Genomic DNA, 15,988 nt, shown 5'->3' with positions numbered 1-15,988 from the left:
TTTTTCCGTGCAGACTGTGTAACTTGTGATTCATGATATTCGTCAGCGTACATCATTGACTTTGCAAAAATAAGACGCCAACGCCAGAAAATAACCAGTCTCGACTATCCGCCGAAACAGATGCCATGGGTCGTAAAAGGCGAAAAAGCGGTGGAAATGATATTACTGGATCTTTTAAAATCAGTGATGACACCAGGTGTTCGCGAAAAGGCTACAGGTAGCACCAAGTCGACTATCTGAATTCGATAAAGCGTCTACACAGATGACTGTTTCGTGAAATATACCGAGGAGAAAAAGAAACTCTACCACACAGTTGATTTTATATGTTCGATTTTCAATTAAAAAGTATCTGAAGTGATATTATGAAAAAAAACAGGCGCTTAGTCAGCACAAAAAGAATACGTCTACGTGGTTTTATTTTTTAAACGATAATTTGATTTAAATCTTTTAAAATTAAAACAAATATCAACAAATTTAGCATAATACATAACCGTTGATGGGTATCTTAGACATCTTATCTTTGAAAATCAATAAATTTGTTGTTTTCGGCACAAACGTACATTTATAAACGGTTATGGGTCTTGTGGTTGCAAATCCTTTCTTACCCCAGTCTTCACTAAACCATTTTATATTTACACAAAATAACCCAGTCACAAATTACTTGTTACAAGGAATTATATAGACAAAATCAAAAGTAACAACAGTCCTCTAATTTTCAGTTCATAAAATAAACTCGGTATAGTTTATTGTGCCTCTCAGTTTACGTACCTGGCCACGTGGTAACCGGCGTGGTCGTGGTCGTGGTCGTTGTCGGGGTCGTTGTCGGGGTCGTTGTCGTTGTCGTGGTCGTCACCAGCTGTATCCCCTCCAATGATAGGTCAACGTTGTAGGGCACCACCAACAAGTTCCCAATCATCTTCAGTGTCTGGTACCCGACGGTGACGTTAGGAGCTGACGTCATGATGACGTATATGAGGCCAGTCTGAATGTCCCGGATGTCTTCACCACGGAATTTGAGATCAACTGAGACCGATGTTGGGTTGTTTCTGAACAATGTCATAACATAGGTATAGATCGTGATCGAAAATAGGACAAATAGAATATAATGATGAACGTCACATATGTTGTTGCAATTACGCTTATATGTTGGGATATCTTTACGTCTCCAAGCATCAATTTAAGTCCAGTATTTCCACTCACATGCGAGCAGTCTCTTGGTAACGAACTACAGTAAACTACGGTTATAACGAACTCAAAGGGACTTCTAATTTTAGTTCGTTATAACCGTAGTTCGTTATAAGCATATATACCGCATAACTACAGCAAATAGTCGGGACCAAAAAAGCAAGTTCGTTATATCCGTCAGTTCGTTATAAGCGTGTTCGTTATAACCGAGGTTTACTGTATGTGACGGATTTCTGTCACAACAAAATGGAATCTATTTGCACTGAATTCTCGTGTCCTGACCTCGGCGGTTCGGCCATCTCAACTTCCCGACGTTTGTTTAGAACAATATAATAAAATGCAAGTAATTTAGAAAATCTCGAAATTTGACTCTTAGGACGATTTTACTGGAATGTTTATCGTCTGGATTAAAGGGGTTTCACAGTACGCTGAAATGTTGAGGGTGAGAGTAGATGGACAACTGTAGATTTTGAAAATTTAACGAGCACTTTCGGTAATTTCGCAAGAGGAACAAGTATTATATACCTTCATACTGTATTACAATGCTCTGCACCTATGCACTTACATGTATGTATGGAATCCTATAAGGGACAATGTACGTTGTCGCATTGTCGTCCATACAAAAAAAACAAGCCAAAAGGGTCAACATGAACCAAAACGCGACAATGCGACGTGACATATTGGACATTTGTCGCATTGTCACGTTGTCGCGCTTTTTTTATTTTTGACACTTTTGCCTGTTTTTGTAAGGGCGACAACGTGACAACGCGAAAATGTCCCTCCTAGGATTCCATACTTAATCTATGGATCTCGGCTGGTTTGGCGTAACTGCGTATGTATAATGATTCTATAGTATGTGGAGTGAGGGAGTGTGATTTTACGCAATCTTTAGCAATATTCCAGCAGTATCACGGCGGGGAACACCAGGCTTCACACAGTGTACCCATATAGAGAATCGAGTCCGGACAATCGGCGTGTCGAGTGAACGCTTTAACCACTGGGCTACCCCACCGCCCTTTTTTGCCATTTCGTACTTACCCAAAGTTTGTTACCTCACAAGATAAATATCGCGAGCTCATCCAGCTGTTTTGAAGAAACTCGTCAATCTGAAAAAAATAATGAAATTTAATCGTGACCCCATTCGTTTAATAATGATTATGTTTTCTCCAGAGAGCATAATGTTGTGTTTGTTTGTTTGTTGTTAAACGCCGCTATATTCCATGCGTTCAAGATGCGAGATGCTTGAGACAGACATCACTTCGGGCTATCCTCCAACATCAAACTGACACGTGTTTGCCTGTTGTTTAACGCCGCACTCAGCAATATTCCAGCGATATGACGACGGTCTGTAAATAATCGAGGCTGGACCTTACAATCCAGTGATTGACATCATGAGCATCGATCTACGAAATTGGGATACGGTGACATGCATCAACCAAGTCAGATCCCGTTAGTCGCCGCGTACGACAGGCATAGTCGCCTTTTACGGCCAGCATGAGTTGTTGAAGACCTATTGTAACCCGGATGTTCGCGGGTCTGTTTTGCTGTGATCACATAGGGATGTGCAACGTGAGATCCTAAACAGTTAAACCTCGTTATTCAGGATAAATGAGTGATCAACGTGTGCAGACTGGCGCAATATGTCATAAATTGAGTGCTCAAAGTTCATCTGAAAGAGGGGCACGGGTGGCCCAGTCGTCTAAGGCGCCGCGATTCGATGTGCGATTACCCATAAGTTATGTGCTATGGAATTGTTGGAATATCACTATCTAGAGTAGGGTTGTGCTACAGGAGACGAGTGATCCAGTGGACGAGGCATTATTGTTTGTTGTGGATTCGAGCAGTTGTCTCTGGGGCCGCAATTCGTTGTGCAGAGTTGCGTCCCTTGGGTACGCCAGAAACCTATGATTGTGGCTTCGAATCCCAGTTCGCCCCAAATATGTTTCTAGGTTTGTCAGCACCATACCCGTGCTCGTGGGTTTCATCGATGTGGTAAACGTCTGAGACCTGCATCACTTCGGGCTTTCCTCCCACATTAAACTGACACGTCGCGATATAACTGGACTATTGTTAAAAGCGGCGTTAAACCAAACTCACTCACTCATCTGAAAGGTGAAACTGATACAACGAGTTGTGGCATTAATTTTGTTCTTCAAATATTATCAGAGGTCAGAAGCATCGAGATCTGTTTTGCATTACATATTCACAGGGGACCAGTGTTATCTGCATTGACTGACCGACTGACCAACACTCACTCACTCACACACACTATCGGAATATGATCGACCATCTTCCCGAGGCAGGGAAACTGGACTTTTATAGTCAGTTGACGCCCTTGCCTAGGTTAGAACATGATCGACCTGATAACTGTCTTCAAAATTGATTTGACTGTACACACACAGCCCCCTCCATAACTCGCTGACCACCTCGGGTGTAAGCTGTTATCAACTGCATTCAACTGTAATCAACTATAGCAGCTAAAATGACCTCTTATAACATTACGAGTAACGGGATCGGGTGATGACTTGGCTCATGCATGTCATCGTATCCCAAATGCTTAAATCGATGCTCATGATTTCAATCACTAGATCGTCTGGTCCGGACGCGATTATTTACAGACCGCCGTCATATAGATAGAATATTGCTGAGTGCGCGTTAAACAACAAACAAACACACAAACAAAACAATATAACCACAATAGAACAGTCACTATACACTGATAAACTCCTGAAAGAATAGAAAATACTTCGCATATAAAGACTATTTCGACATCAAAGTAACTTACTTTGTGTTATTTATGTATTACGTACACACCAAAGAAGTTTGGAATATATAAATTTATATATGATCATTAAGCCTTTAAGTGTTTAATCTTGGCTCATCTGAATGATTAAACACTTGATCTACAGCCCCATTAACAAACACATACAGCACCCGCCCCCAGAACTGATTATACACGCTATAAGCAGACTAGCTACGTCACTGCATGACAACCACGTAAATCTGTAAAAGGACTTTTTACGAAATGTGAGGTAATCGAAGAATGTTTTTGCTTATTGGTTTAATGAGACTGTCTGAATATAGCGAAACTAATTGAGACGTCAATAGATGCATATATAACAAGATTAGAATACATCACACTAGCTGGACGAGATCAAGCGAAAAACATTTGTGAGGGTATATTCTTTAAGTTCAGAGACGGGGGAGGGGGGAGGGGGCGAGGGGGGGGGGGGGGCGCATTACACAGGGAGAAGTATGGGATGAGAAGAGATATATTGTGACTTTGTCGTGTTGTCAGCTCTGTGTGGCATCACGTTTACGGGGTTTGGGCGTCAGTTAATTTTCACAGTTAAAACACTTTTTAAGATTTACTGGGGTTCTGATTGGTTCGGTCCCACGTGTGTAGTCAATGTGTGACGAATTTGTTCCTCTTTGTGTTTGAATGTGGCGATGACGTTGGTCCGCGTTTTATATGTGTACACTTTTGCTTTGAAAGTGCATCAGCACAAAAATAATTCGTTATTTTGAGCGAGGGATCGCTTTTCTTGTCTCACACCAAGGTCGAGAGATTGTGTAGCACAGATCATGGTAATAAAAGATGAAGAATGGCGGTGTTTCAGTTACGTGTCGACATATCAGTTTATGAAATAATCCAAAGACCGACATTGGTGAATGGATAGATAGACGGTGCTACATGAAGACCGACATGGGTGAACGGATAGACAGACGGTGCTACATGAAGACCGACATGGGTGAAGGTATAGATAGACGGTGCTACATGAAGACCGACATTGGTGAAGGGATAGATAGACGGTGCTACATTAAGACCGACATGGGTGAACGGATAGACAGACGGTGCTACATGAAGACCGACATGGGTGAAGGGATAGATAGACGGTGCTACATGAAGACCGACATTGGTGGAGGGATAGACAGACGGTGCTACATGAAGACCGACATTGGTGAACAGATAGACAGACGGTGCACATGAAGACCGACATGGGTGAAGGGATAGACAGACGGTGCTACATGAAGACCGACATGGGTGAAGGGATAGACAGACGATGCTACATGAAGACCGACATTGGTGGAGGGATAGACAGACAAAGGGACTCACATCGGCACAGAAAGGGACGGCATGTGCCTGGTAGGCGGTGGAGTTGTGGTAGGCGAGGCTGTTGCTGTAGGTGAGGTTGTACACCGGTACTGTCACACCAGCCATGATGGCGTCTGAAAATAAAAGCAACAAAACCATTTCCATAATCAGAAGAAATCTCATTAAAAACACTAAAAGCAGAGTCAATTGTGCGATTCCGGCTACATGATAAACATGTGTTCATTAACCACTTTCAAAACGTGACGACATCTTTGTGGTCATCCTTTCGTGCATTAAATTCATTAATATAGTAATATTTTGTAAATCGTTAAGGTTAAACGTCGTTTTTAGCAATAAATCCAACAATATCACGGAGGGGGATACCAGAAATGGGCGTCAAACATTGTCCCTATGTGGGGAATCGAACCCGGACCTTCGGCGTGACGTGCGTATTCTTTAACCACTAAGCTACCCCACCGCCACCCATCTATTGGAGGAATCATAATCACTGTCATTACTCTTCTACTCTTTCGGACCATTGGGTGAGACCATTCCATGCGAAAACCGCAGACCCCACTGAACGAGAAACATCGTTTCTCAGCCTCTGCAAACTAAACTGGCAGGCACAAGAAAGTACACTTGAATTTTGGATTTGACCAAAAAAATAGAAATACTATCAAAAGGTTAATAGACAGTCGAAACAAAAAGAGTTCCCAAAACACTGTCAACGTAAGGTCCAAAACACAATTGTGATACCAGTATCAAATACATCACCATCGAATAACTTCAATTTTCTTGTTTGTTTCATTTTAAGCCACCGTCAAACATGGGGTATACTTTCGTTTGTCCGGTAGAGTAGTCGTAGGCGTCTTGTTTCAGATACATCGTTATTGGTGTTTGTATCTCTTGGTGGATGCTTCTATTAAACCAACTGTAGATGCACAATGCTAAATAGCTTGCCCTGACGGAGAAGTGTGTCTGTTGACGTTACGAACAACGATCAAACGGATTGCGGTTCTCCGGACAAACATGGTTCAACTGTTTATCTAAATGGCATGCCCTGTGGGAGAAGTGTGTCTGTTGACGTTACGAACAACGATCAAACGGATTGCGGTTCTCCGGACAAACATGGTTCAACTGTTTATCTAAATGGCATGCCCTGACGGAGAAGTGTGTCTGTTGACGTTACGAACAACGATCAAACGGGTTGCGGTTCTCCGGACAAACATGGTTCAACTGTTTATCTAAATGGCATGCCCAGAGGGAGAAGTGTGTCTGTTGACATTACGAACAATGATCAAACGGATTGCGGTTCTCCGGACAAACATGGTTCAACTGTTTATCTAAATGGCATGCCCTGGGGGAGAAGTGTGTCTGTTGACATTACAAACAACGATCAAATGGATTGCGGTTATCCGGACAAACATGGTTCAACTGTTTATCTAAATGGCATGCCCTGACGGAGAAGTTCGCTGTTGACGTTACGAACAACGATCAAACGGATTGCGGTTCTCCGGACAAACATGGTTCAACTGTTTATCTAAATGGCATGCCCTGGGGGAGAAGTGTGTCTGTTGACATTACGAACAACGATCAAACGGATTGCGGTTCTCCGGACAAACATGGTTCAACTGTTTAATATCTAAATAGCATGCCCTGGGGGAGAAGTGTGTCTGTTGACATTACAAACAACGATCAAACGGATTGCGGTTCTCCGGACAAACATGGTTCAACTGTTTATCTAAATGGCATGCCCTGGGGGAGAAGTGTGTCTGTTGACATTACAAACAACGATCAAACGGATTGCGGTTCTCCGGACAAACATGGTTCAACTGTTTATCTAAATGGCATGTCCTGACGGAGAAGTGTGTCTGTTGACGTTACGAACAACGATCAAACGGATTGCGGTTCTCCGGACAAACATGGTTCAACTGTTTATCTAAATGGCATGCCCTGTGGGAGAAGTGTGTCTGTTGACATTACGAACAACGATCAAACGGATTGCGGTTCTCCGGTCAAACATGGTTCAACTGTTTAATATCTAAATGGCATGCCCTGGGGGAGAAGTGTGTCTGTTGACATTACAAACAACGATCAAACGGATTGCGGTTCTCCGGACAAACATGGTTCAACTGTTTATCTAAATGGCATGCCCTGACGGAGAAGTGTGTCTGTTGACATTACAAACAACGATCAAACGGATTGCGGTTCTCCGGACAAACATGGTTCAACTGTTTATCTAAATGGCATGCCCTGACGGAGAAGTGTGTCTGTTGACGTTACGAACAACGATCAAACGGATTGCGGTTCTCCGGTCAAACATGGTTCAACTGTTTATCTAAATGGCATGCCCTGTGGGAGAAGTGTGTCTGTTGACATTTCGAACAACGATCAAACGGATTGCGGTTCTCCGGACAAACATGGTTCAACTGTTTATCTAAATGGCATGCCCTGACGGAGAAGTGTGTCTGTTGACATTACAAACAACGATCAAACGGATTGCGGTTCTCCGGACAAACATGGTTCAACTGTTTATCTAAATGGCATGCCCTGACGGAGAAGTGTGTCTGTTGACGTTACGAACAACGATCAAACGGATTGCGGTTCTCCGGACAAACATGGTTCAACTGTTTATCTAAATGGCATGCCCTGACGGAGAAGTGTGTCTGTTGACGTTACGAACAATGATCAAACGGATTGCGGTTCACCGGTCAAACATGGTTCAACTGTTTATCTAAATGGCATGCCCTGACGGAGAAGTGTGTCTGTTGACGTTACGAACAATGATCAAACGGATTGCGGTTCTCCGGTCAAACATTGTTCAACTGTTTATCTAAATGGCATGCCCTGACGGAGAAGTGTGTCTGTTGACATTTCGAACAACGATCAAACGGATTGCGGTTATCCGGACAAACATGGTTCAACTGTTTATCTAAATGGCATGCCCTGACGGAGAAGTGTGTCTGTTGACGTTACGAACAACGATCGAACGGATTGCGCTTTTCCGGACAAACATGGTTCAACTGTTTATCTAAATGGCATGCCCTGACGGAGAAGTGTGTCTGTTGACGTTACGAACAATGATCAAACGGATTGCGGTTCTCCGGACAAACATGGTTCAACTGTTTATCTAAATGGCATGCCCTGACGGAGAAGTGTGTCTGTTGACGTTACGAACAATGATCAAACGGATTGCGGTTCTCCGGACAAACATGGTTCAACTGTTTATCTAAATGGCATGCCCTGACGGAGAAGTGTGTCTGTTGACGTTACGAACAATGATCAAACGGATTGCGGTTCTCTGGTCAAACATGGTTCAACTGTTTATCTAAATGGCATGCCCTGTGGGAGAAGTGTGTCTGTTGACATTTCGAACAACGATCAAACGGATTGCGGTTATCCGGACAAACATGGTTCAACTGTTTATCTAAATGGCATGCCCTGACGGAGAAGTGTGTCTGTTGACATTACAAACAACGATCAAACGGATTGCGGTTCTCCGGACAAACATGGTTCAACTGTTTATCTAAATGGCATGCCGTGAGGGAGAAGTGTGTCTGTTGACGTTACAAACAACGATCAAACGGATTGCGGTTCTCCGGACAAACATGGTTCAACTGTTTATCTAAATGGCATGCCCTGACGGAGAAGTGTGTCTGTTGACGTTACGAACAATGATCAAACGGATTGCGGTTCACCGGTCAAACATGGTTCAACTGTTTATCTAAATGGCATGCCCTGACGGAGAAGTGTGTCTGTTGACGTTACGAACAATGATCAAACGGATTGCGGTTCTCCGGTCAAACATGGTTCAACTGTTTATCTAAATGGCATGCCCTGACGGAGAAGTGTGTCTGTTGACGTTTCGAACAACGATCAAACGGATTGCGGTTATCCGGACAAACATGGTTCAACTGTTTATCTAAATGGCATGCCCTGACGGAGAAGTGTGTCTGTTGACGTTACGAACAACGATCAAACGGATTGCGCTTTTCCGGACAAACATGGTTCAACTGTTTATCTAAATGGCATGCCCTGACGGAGAAGTGTGTCTGTTGACGTTACGAACAATGATCAAACGGATTGCGGTTCTCCGGACAAACATGGTTCAACTGTTTATCTAAATGGCATGCCCTGACGGAGAAGTGTGTCTGTTGACGTTACGAACAATGATCAAACGGATTGCGGTTCTCCGGACAAACATGGTTCAACTGTTTATCTAAATGGCATGCCCTGACGGAGAAGTGTGTCTGTTGACGTTACGAACAATGATCAAACGGATTGCGGTTCTCCGGTCAAACATGGTTCAACTGTTTATCTAAATGGCATGCCCTGTGGGAGAAGTGTGTCTGTTGACATTTCGAACAACGATCAAACGGATTGCGGTTATCCGGACAAACATTGTTCAACTGTTTATCTGCATACTAAACGGGGTCAACAATTTCTAAATATAAGTGTCGCAAGAATAAAAAGAAATATTAAAAAAATGGTTATCTACATACGGGTCCAAAAGACGTCGGTTCCGACTTACTGTACGGTTGCTTCCAATGTACCCGGACGTCAACCAGGAAGTTCTTGATAAGCACGTGCACGGAGTCATCCCTCTGTTTCTTCGTGCTTCGGTCCTCAATGATGGCGGGTATCCGGTCGGACAGAGTGTCCCCCAGCTTCCCAAGAAATGCTAGCTCATATATCACTTCAACGGACCCCGCGCTGGAACCAAATGATAAAACGAGATTGTGAAAGTTCCCGTAAAATATGTCTAAACTTAATTCTGCGTACTGGTTTAGAGAACGATCTGATCTTTACCAAAACCCGCTCAGTTCAAGACAAAAAAGCGGTCGCTTCCTCATTAACTTGATCATAGAAATACACCTATCCACCTACTAGAAACTTTAACCCATTATCAGAGGAACAACAGAAGCAATAACCGATCAAAGCAAACCTTTTAAAAGTGAGTGAGTGTGTGAGTATGGTTTTACGCCGTTTGTAGCAATATTCCAGCAATATCACGACAGGGGACACCAGGAATGGGCTTCACACATTGTACCCATGTCGGGAATCGAACCCGCGTCTTAGGCGTGACGAGCGAACGCTTTAACCACTAGGCTATCCGACCTCCCCTCCCTAAAAGTAATTTTTAATACGCATTATCAAAGGAGCATAATGGGGAAATAATTACATAAAGCAAAGCATTATTTTGGAACGTTTTTTCAAATGTCTTTCTCAAATTGGCCGTTTGTGTTATGTAATTATTGAAATTGAAATTAAACACTTTAAAAAAGTTAAACTTGTGAAATTTGGGAAGGTAGGATTCATTGACCCGGAATGAAAAATAATTCTGATCAAATATTGTCACCGCTTAAATGAATTATCCAATTTAATAATATGAACATATAAACATAAGAATTGTCAATCAGAAGCGACTGATCATTTGGTTCCGATATTCTGTATGTGAGTGTGTTGAATATATGGTTCACTATAGTATTCATTGAGGGATGAATGCTCAATGTGTGAGACAAGCCTGAGTTGCGGAATGCTGAAGCAATGGGTATGGTCCTAAGAAGCCCGAGATCATGGTATGATTCGAACCTAAGACCCTCTGTCAGTCAAGGGGCAGCACTTTGTAAGGCGAGATCACCCGCTTCCTTCGGTGTGTTACAGCTGTATTTCAACCAAGACTAAATCGAAGATTACTCAAAAAATATCTCCGTGAAGGTCTGCGTGGTATATAGGTCTTAAACAACCCATAATTCAGCAATGCCGCAAAGGCGACTATTCTTGTCGTAAAAGGCGACAATGCTTGTCGTAAAAGGCGACAATGCTTGTCATAAGAGGTGACTAACGGGATCGGGTGGTCAGGCTCGCTGTCTTGGTTGATGCATGTCATCGTATCCCAACTGCGTTGGTCGATGCTCATGATGTCAATCACTGGATTGTCTGGTCCAGACTCGATTATTTACAGGCCGCCGTCATATAGGTGGAATGTTGCTTAGTGTGGCGTTCAACAACAAACAAACAAACATTATACCTGGTATCCATGTTATCGAAGTGGTATCGAAGAGGACTTGCACTATAAAGCTAGGGTTAGTCCGAAATAGTTCAAGCAGCCACACACACACGTACATGCACGTCGCTATATAAGTGAAATAATCTTCAGCGTGTAAACCCCCACCACCTCACCTCACCTCACCATAATCACGATAACGGCATCGACGTCATCAAGAAATGCATGTCTTGCGCGAAAGCATTGGAATTCCTGCAAACTACAAGTACTCAAGACATTGCTTCAGTGAGAAAGGTGTAGTAATCTTATTTTTCGTATAACCCCACAAATAGATCAATATATTTATTACAGGGATAACTTGACTGACCACGTCAGATGAATACGCCGTTGTCTGTGTTGTCGATAACATAATTTAGTTCTAGCTGAAGCGACCACACTGATCTCTCTCTGTAAATGTCACAGTGTCACACAATCCCATTATGACCCAGAAATGATCATGTCACGGTGGCCTATAAACAAACGGGTCTGTGTTTTAAAACACCACATTTCTGCCTACCAAATCACGTTACAGACATGCCATACGTGCATGTCATTAAACCAGAAGTCTTAAAGGCTGCGTGAAATGTGTTGTTTATCTTTAATTTTACATTCCCAATAAAAGTATATTGACAAACGTGGTCGAGTGACGTTTAACACCTCTGACGTCATACTGTCATGGTCACTATGTAAGTGTAATTATGTTTTAGATAAAATAGGTTTATGTACGTAGTTACAGAGACTCGACCGTGGATTAGCCGGGATGATGGAGGCGATGATTAGAGGCTCCGTGTAGAACAATTTAACCGTGATGAACGACCAGAAATATCCTCATCTCTGGCCCGGAACAAATGCAATCTGAAGCGTCATTAATCAATTATCCCCAAGCCCCAGGGCTTGCGCTGGATCGGACGGGAGGGGGGGGATATGTTGGGGGTTCAGAGGGGAGGGAGGAAGAGTTTGCTTTAAACAAAGAACATCCTTGAATGACATCACCGTACGAGTACTGAGAATGTACTTCTGACAGCATACAGCGAAACCCCGTTAGTCCGGGGACCCCGCTATAATAAATAGATTATGGAACGTCTCGCCAAACATACACAAAATACATTCGTAACAACAGCTAATCTTGAAATGTGTACGACGACGATTTCACCTAGTTCTCATCTTCTAACTGAATTACTGTATATTATTTATGAGATTTATTTAATACTTTCCTGACTTATAGGAGATATTGAATATTTTTTTAATGATCTATTAGATTAATTAAAACTTAAAGACATCCTTCTGCTAGGTTCGCTTAGGATACCAAAATACCCTCACAGTATTTCTTGTTAGACATTATTGAGCAATGTTGGTGTAAATTGAACACTGAACTTATTCTATTTTGCATTACTTGGACTTTTCCTTATATAAACAAATAATAACCTCATGATCTATAAGAAATCATTTTTTTGTCAAAACTTGAGCGGATTCGGCAGAACATAAAATCAATAAAAGCAATTTGTTTTTGTTTACAACATTTAATATAGACATGCTCAGTCTCTAGTACAATTATTGTTATAAATGGCTGACAGGACTTAACAATGAACCAAAAAACGTATAGTGTTGAATTGAAACATTTGTTTTTCAGGTGAACAATTGACTTGCATTTGCATGTGTTTATGAGACACATTTTCGCAAACATCTGGAACTATCATTTACCGATAGTGATTCATAAACACATGCTCATGATTAAGTCGGAATCGTTCAGTAGACTCTGCTTTTAGCAGAGATTTCTAATGATTATTGAAATGCTTTTGTCTCTTATTTAGAAACGTTATTTTAATGTCAATTCATTCGGAACGCACCAAAGACGGGACATTAAATATACCTCGGAATTTTCTTCAGGAGATATATTTTAGAAACAAAATGATATAAATCCAGTCTACGTATGTACATAAACGTATCTAGCTACTAATTTCCCTGTTGGACAGGGGCTTCCTGTAATAAGAATTCGCGTCAGGTTAACGGGGAGCAGGTCCTAATTAGCTATAAAGAAGCCCCACACATTGACGTGTGTTTCCGATTAAGTCCGAATGAAACTGTCTGCAGTACGGTTGTGTCACATGTGTCTTGCACCCCAATATCTCAGTTTTGTGTCGGGCAGAGCTGTGGGGATTGAGTCAGGGGTAGGACATGTAGCCTAGCAACCAGAGATTTCACAGTGTGATGTCGTGTGAATGTAGGCGTTACGTGAAAAATACTCTCCCAGTAACGGCGTTCGATTGACAACGTGGGCTTTAAAGTACGAGACATTGTTAAGTACTTTTATTTATTTATAACCTTTCGCAGGAATATTTGAAGGCGATTGTGAGTGAGTGAGTGAGTGAGTGAGTGAGTGAGTGAGTGAGTGAGTGAGTGGGTGGGTGGGTGGGTGGCTGAGTGAGTTTGTGAGTGAGTGAAAGTGGTTTGGTTTAACGCCGCTTTTAACTGTATTCCAGTTATATCACAGCGTGTCAGCTTAATGTGGGAGGAAAGCCCGAAGTGATGCGTGTCTCAGGCGTTTACCACTTTGGTGAACCCCTCAAGAACGGGTTGATGTTGACAAACGATTCGCTGTGCAAGGTTGCGTCCCCTGGACACACCAGAAACCTATGATTATGTTTCTAGGTTTGTCAGCACCATACCCGTGCTCGTGGGTTTCACCGAAGAGGTAAACGTCTGAGACCTGTATCACTTCGGGCTTTCCTCACATTTTAAGCTGACACGCCGTGATATGACTGAAATACTGTTAAAAGCGCCGTTAAACCCAACAAACTCTATAAGATGACCAAAAATTAGACTGACCGACGCAGGGAGGCAAAATGGGGGATAACGCATAACAATATGTTAACAACATCTTGATCTGCAGAGATGCATCCCTAAGCCGCACCAAGATCCGCTGATCGGAGGTTCAAATACCAAATTTAAATTCGCCATGAGTAAGACCTTTGATCTACCGTGCCCTAATGAAATCGTCCTTATTAACAAATCTTGCGTTCGTAGGTAGAACATGTTTAATTACATGCGCGGTTCGACAAGCAGTCGCCCCGAGGGAAGCGTGTCCAGACTACCGGTATTTATTAGAGAGAACATTGGCCTTTGATCTTCAGTGAACGATGAACGTGGAATGATTTCTCAATGGTAACAAGAGGATGCTTCCGTTAGTTTACTGACAACGTTACACTAGACTGCCCCAAACACTATTTGTACGCATTTGTACAGTGTCTGTGAATGTCAGCAACTTATGCATTCGTACCGACTGTCTGTGAATGTTAACAACTTACGTTATTTGTACCTATTGTCTGTGAATGTTAACAACTTACGTTATTTCTACAGACTGTCTGTGAATGTTAACAATTTACTTTATTTGCACTGACTGTCTGTGAATGTTAACAACTTACGTTATTTGTACTTACTGTCTGTGAATGTTAACAACTTACGTTATTTGTACCGACTGTCTGTGAATGTTAACAACTTACGTTATTTGCACCTATTGTCTCTGAATGTTAACAATTTACGTGATTTGTACCGACTGTCTATGAATGTTAACAACTTACGTTATTTGTACCGACTGTCTGTGAATGTTAACAATTAACGTGATTTGTACCGACTGTCTGTGAATGTTAACAATATACGTGATTTGTACCAACTGTCTGTGAATGTTAACAATATACGTGATTTGTACCGACTGTCTGTGAATGTTAACAACTTACGTGATTTGTATCGACTGTCTGTGAACTTTAACAACTTACGTGATTTGTACCAACTTTCTGTGAATGTTAACAATTAACGTGATTTGTACCGACTGTCTGTGAATGTTAACAACTTACGTGATTTGTACCGACTGTCTGTGAATGTTAACAATTAACGTGATTTGTACCAACTGTCTGTGAATGTTAACAACTTACGTGATTTGTACCGACTGTCTGTGAATGTTAACAACTTACGTGATTTGTACCGACTGTCTGTGAATGTTAACAATTAACGTGATTTGTACCGACTGTCTGTGAATGTTAACAATTAACGTGATTTGTACCGACTGTCTGTGAATGTTAACAATTAACGTGATTTGTACCAACTGTCTGTGAATGTTAACAATTAACGTGATTTGTACCGACTGTCTGTGAATGTTAACAATTAACGTGATTTGTACCGACTGTCTGTGAATGTTAACAATTAACGTGATTTGTACCGACTGTCTGTGAATGTTAACAATTAACGTGATTTGTACCGACTGTCTGTGAATGTTAACAATATACGTGATTTGTACCGACTGTCTGTGAATGTTAACAATTTACGTGATTTGTACCGACTGTCTGTGAATGTTAACAACTTACGTGATTTGTACCGACTGTCTGTGAATGTTAACAATTAACGTGATTTGTATCGACTGTCTGTGAATGTTAACAATTAACGTGATTTGTACCGACTGTCTGTGAATGTTAACAATTAACGTGATTTGTACCGACTGTCTGTGAATGTTAACAATATACGTGATTTGTACCAACTGTCTGTGAATGTTAACAACTTACGTCATTTGTACCGACTGTCTGTGAATGTTAACAATTGACGTGATTTGTACCGACTGTCTGTGAATGTTAACAACTTACGTGATTTGTACCGACTGTCTGTGAATGTTA

At 41.9% G+C, this 15,988-nt stretch overlaps 1 long non-coding RNA gene across 1 annotated transcript; it reads right to left on the bottom strand.

Annotated features, from left to right (window-relative positions):
- Window positions 1-968: 968 nt before the first annotated feature.
- Window positions 969-5,367, bottom strand: LOC124145950. Its single transcript, XR_006862621.1, has 3 exons — window positions 5,303-5,367; window positions 2,224-2,291; window positions 969-1,046 (listed from the first exon to the last, which is right to left on the bottom strand). It is a non-coding gene; the product is annotated as an uncharacterized LOC124145950 (long non-coding RNA).
- Between the last annotated feature and the right edge of the window lie 10,621 nt (window positions 5,368-15,988).

The sequence above is a fragment of the Haliotis rufescens genome, unplaced genomic scaffold, assembly GCF_023055435.1.
Source record: "Haliotis rufescens isolate VD_foot unplaced genomic scaffold, xgHalRufe1.0.p SCAF_9, whole genome shotgun sequence".
NCBI lineage: Eukaryota > Metazoa > Mollusca > Gastropoda > Lepetellida > Haliotidae > Haliotis > Haliotis rufescens.
Note: the sequence above shows the minus strand (reverse complement) of the source record. Positions and strands in the feature narration are given on the sequence as shown.